The sequence below is a fragment of the Macaca nemestrina genome, chromosome X, assembly GCF_043159975.1.
Source record: "Macaca nemestrina isolate mMacNem1 chromosome X, mMacNem.hap1, whole genome shotgun sequence".
NCBI classification, from domain to species: domain Eukaryota; kingdom Metazoa; phylum Chordata; class Mammalia; order Primates; family Cercopithecidae; genus Macaca; species Macaca nemestrina.
The window spans coordinates 88,553,626-88,566,041 of record NC_092145.1 but is presented as its reverse complement, the minus strand read 5'-3'; the positions used below and the strand labels follow the sequence as shown (position 1 = coordinate 88,566,041).

At 40.2% G+C, this 12,416-nt stretch overlaps 1 pseudogene; it reads left to right on the top strand.

The window, feature by feature from the left end:
• Nucleotides 1-9,566: 9,566 nt before the first annotated feature.
• Nucleotides 9,567-11,201, top strand: LOC105476734 (pyruvate kinase PKM pseudogene; annotated as a pseudogene).
• Nucleotides 11,202-12,416: the final 1,215 nt, after the last annotated feature.

The window sequence follows — 12,416 nt, the reverse complement described above, 5'->3', positions numbered from 1 at the left end:
GTTTGTTTTTTTCTTGTAAATTTGTTTGAGTTCTTTGTAGGTTCTGGATATTAGCCCTTTGTCAGATGAGTAGATTGCAAAAATTTTCTCCCATTCTGTAGGTTGCCTGTTCACTCTGATGGTAGTTTCTTCTGCTGTGCAGAAGCTCTTTAGTTTAATGAGATCCCATTTGTCAATTTTGGCTTTTGCTGCCGTTGCTTTTGGTGTTTTAGACATGAAGTCTTTGCCCATGTCTATGTCCTGAATGGTACTACCTAGGTTTTCCTCTAGGGTTTTTATGGTATTAGGTCTAACATTTAAGTCTCTAATCCATCTTGAATTAATTTTCATATAAGGAGTAAGGAAAGGATCCAGTTTCAGCTTTCTACTTATGGCTAGCCAATTTTCCCAGCACCATTTATTAAATAGGGAATCCTTTCCCCATTTCTTGCTTCTCTCAGGTTTGTCAAAGATCAGATGGCTGTAGATGTGTGGTATTATTTCTGAGGACTCTGTTCTGTTCCATTGGTCCATATCTCTGTTTTGGTACCAGTACCATGCTGTTTTGGTTACTGTAGCCTTGTAGTATACTTTGAAGTCAGGTAGGGTGATGCCTCCCGTTTTGTCCTTTTGACTTAGGATTGTCTTGGAGATGCGGGCTCTTTTTTGGTTCCATATGAACTTTAAAGCAGTTTTTTCCAATTCTCTGAAGAAACTCATTGGTAGCTTGATGGGGATGGCATTGTATCTATAAATAACCTTGGGCAGTATGGCCATTTTCACGATATTGATTCTTCCTATCCATGAGCATGGTATGTTCTTCCATTTGTTTGTGTCCTCTTTTATTTCACTGAGCAGTGGTTTGTAGTTCTCCTTGAAGAGGTCCTTTACATCTCTTGTAAGTTGGATTCCTAGGTATTTTATTCTTTTTGAAGCAATTGTGAATGGAAGTTCATTCCTGATTTGGGTCTCTGTTTGTCTGTTACTGGTGTATAAGAATGCTTGTGATTTTTGCACATTAATTTTGTACCCTGAGACTTTGCTGAAGTTGCTTATCAGCTTAAGGAGATTTTGGGCTGAGACAATGGGGTTTTCCAAATATACAATCATGTCATCTGCAAAGAGTGACAATTTGACTTCTTCTTTTCCTAACTGAATACCCTTGATTTCTTTCTCTTGCCTGATTTCCCTAGCCAGAACTTCCAACACCATGTTGAATAGGAGTGGTGAGAGAGGACATCCCTGTCTTGTGCCAGTTAAAAGACACAGACTGGCAAACTGGATAAAGAGTCAAGACCCATCAGTCTGCTGTATTCAGGAGACCCATCTCACACGCAGAGACATATATAGGCTCAAAATAAAGGGATGGAGGAAGATTTACCAAGCAAATGGAGAACAAAAAGAAAGCAGGGGTTGCAATACTAGTCTCTGATAAAACAGACTTTAAACCATCAAAGATCAAAAGAGACAAAGTAGGCTATTACATAATGGTAAAGGGATCAATTCAACAGGAAGAGCTAACTATCCTAAATATATATGCACCCAATACAGGAGAACCCAGATTCATAAAGCAAGTCCTTAGAGACTTACAAAGAGACTTAGACTCCCATACAATAATAATGGGAGACTTCAACACTCTACTGTCAACATTAGACAGATCAACGAGACAGAAAGTTAACAAGGATATCCAGGAATTGAACTCAGCTCTGCAGCAAGCAGACCTAATAGACATCTATAGAACTCTCCACCCCAAATCAACAGAATATACATTCTTCTCAGCACCACATCGCACTTATTCCAAAATTGACCACATAATTGGAAGTAAAGCACTCCTCAGCAAATGTACAAGAACAGAAATTATAACAAACTGTCTCTCAGACCACAGTGCAATCAAACTAGAACTCAGGACTAAGAAACTCAATCAAAACCGCTCAACTACATGGAAACTGAACAACCTGCTCCTGAATGACTACTGGGTACATAACGAAATGAAGGCAGAAATAAAGATGTTCTTTGAAACCAATGAGAATAAAGATACAACATACCAGAATCTCTGGGACACATTTAAAGCAGTGTGTAGAGGGAAATTTATAGCACTAAATGCCCACAAGAGAAAGCTGGAAAGATCTAAAATTGACACTCTAACATCACAATTAATAGAACTAGAGAAGCAAGAGCAAAGGCATTCAAAAGCTAGCAGAAGGCAAGAAATAACTAAGATCAGAGCAGAACTGAAGGAGATAGAGACACAAAAAACCCTCCAAAAAATCAATGAATCCAGGAGTTGGTTTTTTGAAAAGATCAACAAAATTGACAGACCGCTAGCAAGACTAATAAAGAAGAAAAGAGAGAAGAATCAAATAGACGCAATAAAAAATGATAAAGGGGATATCACCACCGACACCACAGAAATACAAACTACCATCAGAGAATACTATAAACACCTCTATGCAAATAAACTAGAAAATCTAGAAGAAATGGATAATTTCCTGGACACTTACACTCTTCCAAGACTAAACCAGGAAGAAGTTGAATCCCTGAATAGACCAATAGCAGGCTCTGAAATTGAGGCAACAATTAATCACCTACCAACCAAAAAAAGTCCAGGACCAGATGGATTCACAGCTGAATTCTACCAGAGGTACAAGGAGGAGCTGGTACTATTCCTTCTGAAACTATTCCCATCAATAGAAAAAGAGGGAACCCTCCCTAACTCATTTTATGAGGCCAACATCATCCTGATACCAAAGCCTGGCAGAGGCACAACAAAAAAAGAGAATTTTAGACCAATATCCCTGATGAACATCCATGCAAAAATCCTCAATATAATACTGGCAAACTGGATCCAGCAGCACATCCAAAAGCTTACCCACCATGATCAAGTGGGCTTCATCCCTGGGATGCAAGGCTGGTTCAACATTCGCAAATCAATAAACATAATCCAGCATATAAACAGAACCAAAGACAAGAACCACATGATTATCTCAATAGATGCAGAAAAGGCTTTTGACAAAATTCAACAGCCTTTCATGCTAAAAACGCTCAATAAATTCGGTATTGATGGAACGTACCTCAAAATAATAAGAGCTATTTATGACAAACCCACAGCCAATATCATATTGAATGGGCAAAAACTGGAAAAATTCCCTTTGAAAACAATTTTCAACATTCTTAAAGGAAACAATTTTCAATCCAGAATTTCATATCCAGCCAAACTAAGCTTCATGAGCAAAGGATACATAAAATCTTTTACAAACAAGCAAATGCTGAGAGATTCTGTCACCTCTAGGCCTGCCTTACAAGAGCTCCAGAAGGAAGCACTAAACATGGAAAGAAACAACCAGTACCAGGCACTGCAAAAAGCATAACAAATTGTAAAGAACATTGACAATATGAAGTAACTGCATCAACTAACAGGCAAAACAACCAGCTAGCATCATAATGAGAGGATCAAATTCACACATAAAAATATTAACCTTAAATATACACAAACTAAATGCCCCAATTAAAAGACACAGACTGGCAAATTGGATAAAGAGTCCAGACCCAACAGTGTGCTATATTCAGAAGACCCATCTCACATGCAAAGACACACACAGGCTCAAAATAAAAGGATGGAGGGATATTTATGAAGAAAGTCAAAAACATAAAAAAGGAGAAGTTGCAATACTAATCTCTGATAAACCAGACCTTAAGCCAACAAAGATCAAAAGAGACAAAGAAGGACATTACATAATGGGAAAGGGATTAATGAAACAAGAAGAGCTATCTCTCCTAAATATACATGCACTCAATACAGGAACAACCAGATTCATAAAGCAAGTTCTTAGAGACCTATAAGGAGACTTAGACTCCCACACAATAATAGTTGGAGACTTTAACACCCCACGGTCATTATGAGGCATATCAACGAGATGGAAAATTAACAAGGATATTCAGGACTTGAAGTCAGCTCTGAACCAAGTAGACCTAATACCCAGGTACAGAACACTCCACGTCAAATCAACAGAATGCATATTCTTCTCAGCACCTCATAGCACTTTTTCTAAAATTGATCACATAATTGGAAGTAAAACACTCCTAAGGAAACGCAAAAGATCAGAAATCATAACAAACAGTCTCTCAGACCACAGTGCAATCAAATTAGAACTCAAAATTAAGAACCTGGCTCAAAACTGCACAATTACATGAAAAGTGAACAATCCACTCTTGAATGACTACTGGGTAAATAACAAAAAGTAGACAGAAATAAAGATAGTCTTTGAAACCAATGAGAGCAAAGACACAACGTACAAGAATCTCTGGGACACATTTAAAGCAGTGTCTAGAGGGAAATTTACAGCACTAAATGGCTATAAGAGAAAGCAGGAAAGATTTAAAATTGACACCTTTACATCAAAATTAAAAGAACTGGAGAAGTAACTGAAAACAAATTCAAAGGCTAGCAGAAGACATGGAATAACTTAGATCAGAGCAGAACTGAAGGAGATAGAGACACAAAAAAACTCTTCAAAAATCAATGAATACAGGAGCTGTTTTTTGAAAAGATTAACAAAATAGATTGACCACCAGCCAGACCAATAACGAAGAAAACAGAGAAGAATCAAATAGACACAATAAAAAATGATATAGGGGATATCACCACCAATCCCACAGAAATACAAACTACCATCAGAGATTACTATAAACACATCTATGCAAATAAACTAGAAAATCAAGAAGAAATGGATAAATTCCTGGACATATACACCCTCTCAAGTCTAAACCAGGAAGAAGTCGAATCCTTGAATAGAGCAAAAGCAAGCTCTGAAATTGAGACAGTAATTGATAGCTTACCGACCAAAAAAGAAAGTCCAGGAGAAGATGGTTTAATAGCCGATTTCTACCAGAGGTACAAAGAGGAGCTGGTACCAATCCTTCTGAAACTAATTCAAACAATAGAAAAAGAGGGCTCCCTAACTCATTTTATGAGGCCAGCATCATCCTGATACCAAAATCTGGCAAAGATACAACAACAAAAAAAGAAAATTTCAGGCCAATATCCCTGATGAACATTGATGTGAAAACTCTCAATAAAAGACTGGTGAACTGAATTCAGCAGCATATCATAAAGTTTAGCCACCACAATGAAGTTGGCTTCATACCTGTGATTCCAGGCTGCTTTAACATATGCAAATCAATAAATGTAATCCATCACATAAACAGAACCAATGACAAAAAACACATGATTATCCAATAGATGCAGAAAAGGCCTTCGACAAAATTCAATTCCCCTTCATGCTAAAAATTCCTGATAAACTAAGTATCATTGGAAAGTATCTCAAAATGATCAGAGCTATTTATGAAAAACCCTCAGCCAATTATCATACTGAATGCGCAAAAACTGGTAGCATTCACTTTGAAAATGAACACAAAAAGGAATGCCCTCTCTCTCCACTCCAATTCAACGTAGTATTGGAAGTTCTGGCCAGGGCAATCAGGCAAGAGAAAGAAATAAAGTGTATTCAAATAGGAAGGGAGAAAGTCAAACTGTCTCTGTTTGCAGATGACATGATTGTGTATTTAGAAAACCCCATTGCCTCAGCCCAAAAATCTCCTTAAGCTGATAAGCAACTTCAGCAAAGTCTCAGGATACAAAATCAATGTGCAAAAATCACAAGCATTCCTATACACCAATAGCAGACAAACAGAGAGCCTAATCATGAATGAACTCTCATTCACAATTGCTACTCAGAGAATAAAACACCTAGGTATACAACTTACAAGGGATGTGAAGGACCTCTTCAAGGAGAACTACAAACCACTGTTCAAGGAAATAAGAGAGGACAGAAACAAATGGGAAAACATTCCATGCTCTTGGATAGGAGGAATCAATATCATGAAAATGGCCATATTGCCCAAAGTAATTTATAGATTCAATGCTATCCCCATCAAGCTACCACTGACTTTCTTAACAGAATTGGAAAAAAACTAATTTAAACTATTCATATGGAACCAAAACGACCCTGCATAGCCAAGACATTCCTAAGCAAAAAGAACAAAGCTGGAGGCATCACACTACCTGTGTGAATGTACTTCAAACTATACTACAGGGCTACTGTAACCAGAACAGCATGGTACTGGTACCAAAACAAATATATAGACCAATGGAACAGTACAGAGGCCTCAGAAATAACACCACACATCTACAACCATCTGATCTTTAACAAACCTGACACAAACAAGCAATGGGGAAAAGATTCCCTGATTAATAAATGGTGTTGGGAAAACTGGCTAGCCATATGCAGAAAACTGAAACTGAACACATTCCTTACATCTTATACAAAAGTCAACTCAAGATTGATTAAAGAATTAAACATAAGACCTAAAACCATAAAAATCCTAGAAGAAAACCTGGGCAATACCACTCAGGATATAGGCATGGGCAAATATTTCATGCCTAAAACACCAAAAGTAATGGCAACAAAAGCCAGAATTGACAAGTGGAACCTAATTAAATGAAAGAGCTTCTGGACAGCAAAAGAAACTATTACCAGAGTGAAGAGGCAACCTACAGAATAGTAGAAAATGTTTGCAATCTATTCAAATGACAAAGGGCTAATATCCAGGATCTACAAAGAACATAAACACAATTACAAGAAAAAAAAAATCAAAAAGTAGGCAAAGGATATGAACAGACACTTCTCAAAATAAGACATTGATGCAGCCATCAAACCTATGAAAAAATGCTCATCATCACTGGTCATTAGAGAAATGCAAATCAAAACTACAATGAGATACCATCTCATACCAGTCAGAATGGCAATCATCAAAAAGACAGGAAACCACAGATGCTGGAGAGGATGTGGAGAAGCAGGAATGCTTTTCCACTGTTGGTGGGAGTGTAAATTAGTTCAACCATTGTGGAAGACAGTGTGGCGATTCCTCAGGCATCTAGAACTAGAAATACCATTTGACCCAGCAATCCCACTACTGGGTGTATACCCAAAGGATTATAAATCTTTCTACTATAAAGACACATGCACATGTATGCTTATTGCAGCACTATTCACAATAGCAAAGACTTGGAACCAACCCAAATGTCCATCAATGATAGACTGGATAAAGAAAATGTGGCACATATACACCATGGAATACTATGCAGCTATAAAAAAGGATGAGTTCATGTCCTTTGCAGGGACATGGATGAAGCTGGAAACCATCATTCTCAGCAAACTATCAAAGAGTATAAAACCAGACACTGCATGTTTTCACTCATAAGTGTGAGTTGAACAATGAAAGCACATGGACATAGGGAGGGGAATGTCATACACCAGCACCAGTTGGGGGTCATGGGCTAGGGGAGGGATAGCAATAGGAGAAATACCTAATGCACGTGGAAGGATGATGGGTGCTGCTAACCACCATGTCACGTGAATACCTATGTAACATAACTGCACGTTCTGTATATGTACCCCAGAACTTAAAGTAAAATTTAAAAAATAAAATTAAAAAAAAAAAAACAGAAATAGAAAAAAAAAAAACTAAAACTTTCAAATGAATTCCACAAGGTCTCAGTATTCAAAATGAACATAAAAATCACTTACACTTCTATGTATTAGCAATGAACACATGAAAACTGAAATTAAAAGCACAATACAACTTATAGACTCTCAAAGAAAGTACATTACTTAGAATCAAGATTTGTTTGCGGAAAACTCCAAAATGTTGATTAAATTGAAGAAGATTTATACAGATGCAGAGACATCTGTTTTCATGGATCAGGAACCTCAAATATTATAAATTCATACATAGTTTTAATTTGTCTTTAAAATCCCAGAAAGATTGTCTTAATTTATTTTAACGTTTTATGTGTACATAGTAGGTACATATAAATTTTTGTGGTATATGAGATATTTTGATACATGCATACAATGCATAATAATCACTTAATGGTAAATAGGGTATCTATCCCCTTGAGTACTTACTGTATGTGTTACAAAAAAATCCAGTTATACACTTTTTGTTACAGTAAATTATTTTGACTATAGCCACCTTTTTATACTATCAAATATTAGATATTATTCATTTTTTGTACTCATTAACCATTCTCAGCTCCCACACAGTCCCCTTAGTACCCTTGCAAGCCACTTGTAACCATCCTTCTACTCTCTATATCCATGTGTTCAATTGTTCTTATTTTTAAATTCCACCAATAAATGATAACAAGTGAGGTTTGTCTTTACATGACTGGCTTATTTCACTTAAAACAATGACATCCAGTTCCATTCATGTTGCATCCTGCTAGGATGAGCATTTCTCCTCTGGCTAGGTCTGGTCTAAATGCATCCTCCAATGTGCTGACTCTAACTAAGGCCAGCAGAGCTTTGCTCTCCACTATGATAGGACCCAATACCATTAAAAAGTGAGCAAAGGCCATGAACAAACAGTTCTCAAAAGACATACCTGCGGTCAACAAACAATTTAAACATCACTGATCATTAGGAAAATGCAAATCAAAGCCACAATGAGATACCATCTCCCACCAGTCGGAATGGCTATTACTAAAAAGTCAAAAAGTAACACATACCGGTGAAGTTGTTCAGAAAAAGGAAAGTTTTTACATGGTTGGTTGGAGTGTAAATTAGTTCAACCATTGTTGATGACAGTGTGGCAATTTCTCAAAGACCTAGAGAAAGAAATGTCATTGGACTCAGCAGTCCTATTACTGGCTATGTACACAAAGGAATATAAATCTTTTTATTTTAAAGATGCATGCACGTGTTTGTTCCCTGCAACACTATTTGCAGTAGCAAAGACGTTGAATCAACCTAAAAGCCCATCAATGATAGGCTGCATAAAGAAAATGTGGTACATATACACCATAAAATACTACGCAGCCATCAAAAGGAAAAAGATCATGTCTTTTGCAGTGACATGGATGGAGTTGGAGGCCACTATCCTTGGCAAACTAATGCAGGAACAGAAAACCAAATACCATGTGTTCTCACTTTTAAGTGGGAGCTGAATGATGTGAACACATGGACACATGGGGAGGAAAAACACACACTAGTTGGAAGGTGAGGAGGGTGGTAGTAGGGAGAGCATCTGGAAGAAGAGTTAAAGGATGCTGGGCTTAATACCTGGGTGATAGGATGATCTGTGCAACAGGCTACATTGGCATATGTTTATCTATATAACAAACCTGCACATCCTGCACATCATTTTAAAGTAAAAGTTGAAAATTATAAAAGAAAAAAGTGAACGAAGAAAACAAATTAGGAAGAAAAAGAAACGGGAGAGTCATGGGACTTGTCCCAGCCAGGTAAAAGTCTTCAGATGATTAAGAAGTAGAATAAAGAAAATGAAAAATGATGGAGTTAAAACAAAGGTCTTAATGCAACACTATCAAAGGTTGGATGGACAAAAGGGAGCCTCTTCTCATCACCCGACATTAAAAGGTCCCTAATCAGTTTGCTGTATTTCTCCCAGTTTGGAGAAATTTTAAAAAGCTGGAAGGGGCGCAGTAGCTGTGCATCCTGGTGCTCTTGACCTCTCCGCGTTTGCAGCCTAGCCCTAGTCAGTCAGTGCTGAGGACTTCAACAGTCATGTCAAAGCTCCATAGTGAAACCAGGACTGTGTTCATTCAGACCCAGAAGCTGCATGCAGCCATGGCTGACACATTCCTGGAACACACGTGCCACATGGACATTGACTGGCCACCCATAGCAGCCAGGAATACTGGCATCATCTGTACCATCGGCCCAGCTCTCTGATCTGTGGAGATGCTGAAGGAGATTATTAAGTCTGGTATGAATGTGGCTGGTCTGAACTTCTCTCGTGGAACTCATGTGTATCAGTGGAGACCATCAAGAACATGTGCACAGCCACAGACAGTTTTGCTTCTGACCCCCATCCTCTACCAGTCGGTTGCTGAGGTTCTGGACACTAAAGGACGTGAGATCCGAACTGGGCTCTTTAAGGGCAGTAGCACTCTAGAGGTGGACCTGAAGAAGTGAGCTACTCTCAAAATCATGTTGGATAATGCCTACATGGAAAAGTGTGATGAGAACATCTTGTGGCTGGACTACAAGAACATCTGCAAGGTGGTAGAACTGGGCAGCAAGATCTATGTGGATGATGGGCTTCCTTCTCTCCAGGTGAAGCAGAAAGGTGCTGACTTCCTCGTGATGGAGGTAGAAAATGGTGGCTCCTCAGGCAGCAAGAAGGGTGTGAACCTTCCCGGGACTGCCGTGGACCTGCTTGCCATGCCAGAGAAGGACATCCAGGACCTGAAGTTTGGGGTTGAGCAGGATGTCGATATGGTGTTTGCCTCGTTCATCTGCAAGGCATCTGATGCCCACGAAGTTAGGAAGGTCCTGGGAGAGAAGAGAAATAACATCAAAGTAATCAGCAAAATTGAGAATCATGAGGGGGTTTGGAGGTTTGATGAAATCCTGGAGACCAGCGATGGGCTCGTGGTAGCTCATGATGATATAGGCATTGAGATTCCTGCAGAGAAAGTCTTCCTTGCTCAGAAGATAATGATTGGGTGCTGCAACCAAGCTGGGAGGCCTGTCATCTGTGCCACTCTGATGCTGGAGAGCATAATCACGAAGCCCCACCCCACCCGGTGTGAGGGTAGTGATGTTGCCAATGCAGTCCTGGACAGAGCAGACTGCATCATGCTGTCTGGAGAAGCAGTCAAAGGGGATTATCCTCTGGAGGCAGTTCGCATGCAGCACCTGATTGCCGGTGAAGCAGAGGCCGCCATCTAATACTTGCAGTTACATGAGGAGCCCCCCCTCCTGGCGCCCATTACCTGTTACCCCACAGAATCCACTGATGTGGGCGCAGTGGAGGCCTCCTTCGGGTGCTGCAGTGGGGCCATAATCATCCTCACCAAGTCTGGCAGTTCTGCTCACTAGGTGACCAGATACTGCCCATGTACCCCCATCGTTGCTGTGACATGGAATCCCCAGACAGTTTGTCAGGCCCATCTGTACCGTAGCATCTTCCCTGTGCCGTGCAAGGACGCAGTCCAGGAGACCTGGGCTGAGAATGTGGACCACCGGGTGAACTTGGCCATGAATGTTGGCAATGCCGGAGGCTTCTTCAAGAAGGGAGATGTGGTCATTGTGCTGACCAGTTGGTGCCCTGGCTCCAGCTTCACCAACACCATTTGTTTCCGGTGCCCCAGCTCCAGCTTCACCAACACCATGCATGTTGTTTCCATGTCGTGATGGACCCAGAGACCCTCTTGCAGCCCCTGTCCCTCCTGGTTCCCACTACCCATCTATTAGGCCAGCAACACTTTTAGAGCTCACCCTGGGCTGTAATGTGGTGGGCTGGGTCACCTGGGAAGATTAATGCCTTGCTGAAACATGGCTGTTTTTAGAACCTGCTCTTGAGTGGGACAACCCAGAGCTTGGCTGTCCATCATGAGGCCTTACCTAAGCAAGGGAAGAAGGAGGAATGCAGGACTGGAGGCTCCTGGAATCTATGGCAAAAAGGTGACAGCTTCCTTTCCTTTCTGTACTCTGTTCAGTTCCTTTATTAAATGGATGCACAGAGGACTCCCAACCCTGGCCCAGGGTCAGGAAACAGCCAGCAAGAGTTAGGGGCCTTAGGGCATGGGACTGTGGTTCCAGTTTAAGCAGACTCTGGCCCTGGCCCATACTTGCTTTCCCAAACTCCTGGGGCTCCCCTGTTTGCACCTGTCCCCACCCTCCACTCAGCTGTCCTGCAGCAAACACTCCACCCCTCACCTTCCATTTCCCCCCACTGCTGCAGCCACATCCAGGCCCGTTGTTATACAGCCTACCTGTATGTCAATAAACAGCAGCTGAAGCAGACACACACAAAAGCTGGAAGGCAGAGATTACAATTAAAATCGAATCTGAAATTGCCTGGTGCAAGAGTAGGGCAGATTAATCAAGGTAAAGATTGACAAAAGGGTCAGGGTCCTTTGACTCAACCCTTGGCTGGGGACCTAAAGCATTTTGCACAAGAAAGGGCACAATTGCCTTGGGGTGGGGAAAAGAAGTTTCTCAAACTATAACATAAAAATGTAAGGGTTTACGGGATTATGAATGTTAGTATATTTGAATACACTTTATATGAAGTGATTGCATCTCTTTCAACTGATTGTATTATCGGAATGAACATTGTAGATTATTAGGGAATGTTTCCTCTACCTGCTACTGTAAAACAGAAGGCATTTAAATTTGCCCTTCAAGCAACATTATTTGGACATGACAAATGAGAATCTGTATGATTGCCCGAGTTCACACAGTGAAGAGTAGAAGCCAAAGTGCTGGCTGGTAAAGACAAGTTATTTACTTATTCCACTTGAAGGGCATTTACTGCCTTGGCTAAAGCTATCCCTATGACACCTGAAATCCCCATGCTGTATCAGGTGATGTCAGATACATATTCTAATGGGGATGGCAGTGTCC